This window comes from Squalius cephalus (genome assembly GCF_949319135.1).
Source record: "Squalius cephalus genome assembly, chromosome: 4".
Taxonomy (NCBI): domain Eukaryota; kingdom Metazoa; phylum Chordata; class Actinopteri; order Cypriniformes; family Leuciscidae; genus Squalius; species Squalius cephalus.
Genome location: NC_137125.1, coordinates 5,081,854 through 5,086,289, shown reverse-complemented (window position 1 = coordinate 5,086,289; position 4,436 = coordinate 5,081,854). Strand labels below are relative to the sequence as shown.

The following is a 4,436-nucleotide window of genomic DNA, read 5'->3' as shown; positions in this document are numbered from 1 at the left end:
AATTCTAAAAAAAATACAATACAATACAATATTTATTTATAACGCACAATTAAAAACAGCCAAGGCTGACCAAAGTGCTGTACAGGGCAATAGATAAAATGCAGGGCAGAAACAGGACAATTAAAAAACAAAAAAAACAAAACAAAAGGCAATAGTTGTATCATAGTCAAGGGGTATTAAAAGCAAGAGAAAATAAATAAGTTTTCAAGGATGTTTTGAAGATGGAAATTGAGGGAGCTAGTCTGATATAGAGGGGTAGACTGTTCCAAAGTTTTGGGCCTGCAGTCGCAAAAGTGCAGTCGCCTCATTTTTTAAGTCTGGATCTGGGCACGATGAGAACACAGTGATCACTGGATCTCAAAGTACGAGATGGAGTGTACGGGCAGAGGAGATTGGTCAGATATTGGGGGCCGGTTTGTTAAGAGCTTTATACACAAATAGTAAATTTTTTAAATCAATCCTGAATGTGACAGGTAGCCAGTGGAGTTTGAATAAAATAGGGGTGATCGACTCATATTTGCGTGTCCCGGTGAGACCCCAGGTAACATTTTTCTAAAAGGTATTTACTTAATTCTAAGAAAATCTCTGGTATTAATAGATCAGGCTCAGTAAAGCCTAATTATAGACTTTAGCTTAAATTGATATATTTAATGAAAGTAGCTAGATTAGTTACTATGTGTCATTAGCAATAGCCAATGTTATGTAAAAAAGACACAAAACCATTTATTTCAACAAGTAATTTCAATCAGGCTTTGCCACAAAGGTAAAATGTGCATTCCATGCAAACAGCATCACAATCTCTTAGAGCCCAACCACTGTGCATAATACAACACAAACAGAAGATTGTATTTGACTCATGCTGCATACACACACGCAATGACAAGAATTATGCCTACTGTACATATAGAGTTACAACTACGATTAGAGTTGTTTGCATAAAATGTACCGTGAACATTCACATGTTTGCCCTGTGATAGGCCACAATTTATCTCTATAGGCTAAATACTATTTTCTCAATTCTGTGCATATATTTTTACTTAGATCAATTGACATGATGCTGATAATGACAATATTGTGTGTAAGTAACTTTTTTGTTACTTTTCTGGCCTAGTAGTAGTGTAAATATACCTCGTTTCTATTTTGCATTAAAAATGTGTGTGGCCCCTTTAAGAAATCCTTCTCTTCTCGCGCTACTATTCACTTGTGCTGGACGCGTGCGCGCGACCAGAGACGCCATTTTACACTGTTCAGGAGAGCTCCATGACGGTGCGTGCATCGAGCGGATTCTGTGTTATACGTTCTTCTTTCTTGGTAAATATTACTCCAATATCTTTAATATGCACAAATAAGTTGTGAAGCGAAGTTAAAAGAACATTTGATGTGTACATTTTTGTTTATAGATTTATTTGGAGCGCATGTGTGACGAGTGAACCTCGTGGTGATCGGACGGTAAAGGATTGGGTATGTACGTTTCATGGTTTATGGGGGAAATTTTCTGATGGCATGTTTATTTGATAAATCTGTTAATTAGTTGAATCTATATTCTGTGATTATACAGTATAACTTAATGGTTAAATGCATATTTCTGGTTCCGCATGGCATGATTAAACGTGGGTTGTGGCTTTGTTAAAGTGCTTTTATTTCTCTTGTAACTTAGGCCTAACGTTACCTCAGCCACTGCCGTATTCCAGTTTGTGTTATCATATTTAATTGTAACGTATTTTGGTTTGGAGAAATCAATTTAAATCTGACCAGTTGCAATGTATTACACTGCATTTCAGTGTGAATTGAGTTAAGTATTCTGTGGATTTGGGCATTGATCCACTGGTTAAGCTTTTTGTGACATTTGATTGTCATCTTCAAATTTACTGTAAACTGTTTCTACAATTTCTTTTTTGTTGTTGTTTTTTTGTTTAACTAGTGAAATCTATTTTTTTTTCTTGTGAAATCTCTTCGAACAAGGCAAACTTTTTTCTTAATCAGACTTTTATGTGTTTAATTGTGCTTCCATTGACCGCTGTCACTTATTTTAAACAGCAGTCAGAATAAAACCCCAATTTCAAAAAGCATAGTTTGCTTCCGGTGTGTATTTCTTGAATTTCACCCGGTTGCATTTTTTCTCCTTTATTTTTTAATATTACTGTGACTTATGTTGTTCTTATTAATTTTACTGTGACTTATGTTGTTCTTATTAATATCACTCTCAATTAATTGTTTTCCAGCTGCCTTTAAGACATATTACACGACAGTGCGCAGGAGCTTCAGGTACAAACAACCAGATCTTGCATTGCAGGCGGAAGCTGTGGTGAATTCAGCTCGGAGTCGAGCGATAAGAAAGACGGTACGATTTATTAGATTAGTTTTTGCTCAATGTGACTATTTTTCAGGTGCATTAATAGATGTGTGTTGTCCATACGCAATGTATTGCGCAGTATTGATTATCTTTATTGGTTTTTACAGCTGCTAGAAGCGAGACAGAGTGTGCTAGCTGAGGATGAAGTGGGCCTTCGGAAGTGTGCTACCATAGACCTGATGTCTGATGAGGAAGACGGCATCGTCGGCGGGATGTCTGGATGGATTGTGCGACCTCCGTCCTTTCGCAGCCAGGAGCTCACCGAGCTCTGTACCACGCTGCAGTCGAGATTAGAGGCGACTTGTAAATAATCCTGTAATTTACAGGAAGCAGTATGCCATCTTCTCAACTCTGAGACAAATTGTGGGCGCTACGAACTGGAGCAAGGTAAAAAAAAAAAAGAATCTTACATTCTTTTATTTTTTTTTACTTTCATAAAAGCTTACAAACATTTTAAAGGTAAGATTCAAAGAATATGCTTTCATTCTCTTGTATAAGAAAATAGATCCGTTATAGATACTGATCTTAATCATACATTTTGTTTCCACAGAGTAACATCACCTCATAATGATGGCTGATGGCTATTATTTGTTTAATGTAAATAATCCTGTAATTTACAGGAAGCAGTATGCCATCTTCACAACTCTGAGACAAATTGTGGGCGCTACGAACTGGATCAAGGTAAAAAAATAAAAAAAGAATCTTACATTCTTTTATTTTTTTACTTTCATATAAACTTACAAACATTTTAAAGGTAAGATTCAAAGAATATTCTTTCATTCTCTTGAAAATAGATCCGTTATAGTTTACGATCTTAATCATACATGTTTCCACAGAGTAACCTCGCCTCATAACGAGGGCGTAACCTCACATTTACTCAGAGCTATGTCTGCAAGTCCAGATTTTCATGACGCTGATCATGACGACATTGTAAGTAACTTTTACTGTTTTCTCCTTGTTTCATTTTACTGTGACTTGTGTTGTTTTTATTCATATCACTCTCATTTAATTGTTTTCCAGCTGCCTGTAAGACGTACTACGAGACAGTACGCAGGAGCTTCAGGTACAAACAACCAGATCTGGCATTGCAGGCCGAAGCTGTGAAGAGTTCAGCTTGGAGTCGGGCGAGAAGAAAGAGGGTAAGATTTTTAGTCAATGTGACTATTTTTCATGTGCATTAATAGATGTTTTGTGTCCATACACAGTGCATCACAGTACTGATTGTCTGTATTGTTTTTACAGCTGCTAGAAGCGAGACGGTGTGCTAGGTGAGGATGACGTGGGCATTTGGAAGTGCGCCACCATAGATCTGATGTCCGATGAAGTTCAACCACCAGCCAGGAGCTCACAGAGCTCTGTGCTACGCTGCAGTCGAGCTTAGAGGCGACTCCTAAATACAGGGCAACGCACCACAGACGTTTTCAAAGTGGATCGAATTCAGAGAGAGCGCCGCTAGTCACCTACAGCTCCGAAGATGAAAACAGACACTGAGCTTCCAATATGTTGTGTGTGCAGATGATCTATGCTTTGTACATAGGTGTATTGTTTTGTGTTTGTGCTAATAAAGCTCTTTCTTTGAATAAACAGCATGTCCCTGGCAAATTTTCCTTTCCTTTATAAATTCATGTCCTTGATGGTAATAGTGTAGTAGTCGATAGGTTAACAATGACATGAATATACCACAGAATAGCATATTATGAATATAAAAAAATAATTTTTATATAATTTATATGAATATTATAATTTTTTGAATTTATAATGAGCGAGGGTGACCAATAGTAACAGATCTGCCAACCAATCACGAGTGATTTTTCTTGTTTAAACCACGTGGGTTCAACCAATAGTGAGTGAGGAAATTCAAGCCTTTCTCTGGCGGGAGCTGCTATTCATATGGTAATTAGAGCCATTCACACCTCCGGCGCGAGCGCTCTGCATACGTCATGGTTCGTTTCCGACAATATTCGGCACAGACGAACGCGACGTTCACAGGCTGTAAATTGTCGTTAACTGCCGAAAATTAGGGAGATTTACGGCCGTTTACGGGGTCGGAAATCCCAATTTTCATGCAGTGTAAAGCAGCCCT

At 37.6% G+C, this 4,436-nt stretch overlaps 2 long non-coding RNA genes across 3 annotated transcripts; both read left to right on the top strand.

Annotated features, from left to right (window-relative positions):
* Positions 1-984: 984 nt before the first annotated feature.
* On the top strand, positions 985-2,740 carry LOC307157765. Of its 2 annotated transcripts, XR_013821065.1 has the most exons (4): positions 985-1,311; positions 1,401-1,461; positions 2,223-2,341; positions 2,461-2,740. It is a non-coding gene; the product is annotated as an uncharacterized lncRNA (long non-coding RNA). The 2 variants fall into 2 exon arrangements; XR_013821066.1 differs by having other exon boundaries at positions 985-1,461; positions 2,461-2,587.
* Positions 2,741-2,901: 161 nt separating this feature from the next.
* Positions 2,902-3,455, top strand: LOC307157764. The gene is made up of 3 exons (XR_013821064.1): positions 2,902-3,034; positions 3,190-3,283; positions 3,374-3,455. It is a non-coding gene; the product is annotated as an uncharacterized lncRNA (long non-coding RNA).
* The last annotated feature ends 981 nt before the right edge of the window (positions 3,456-4,436 follow it).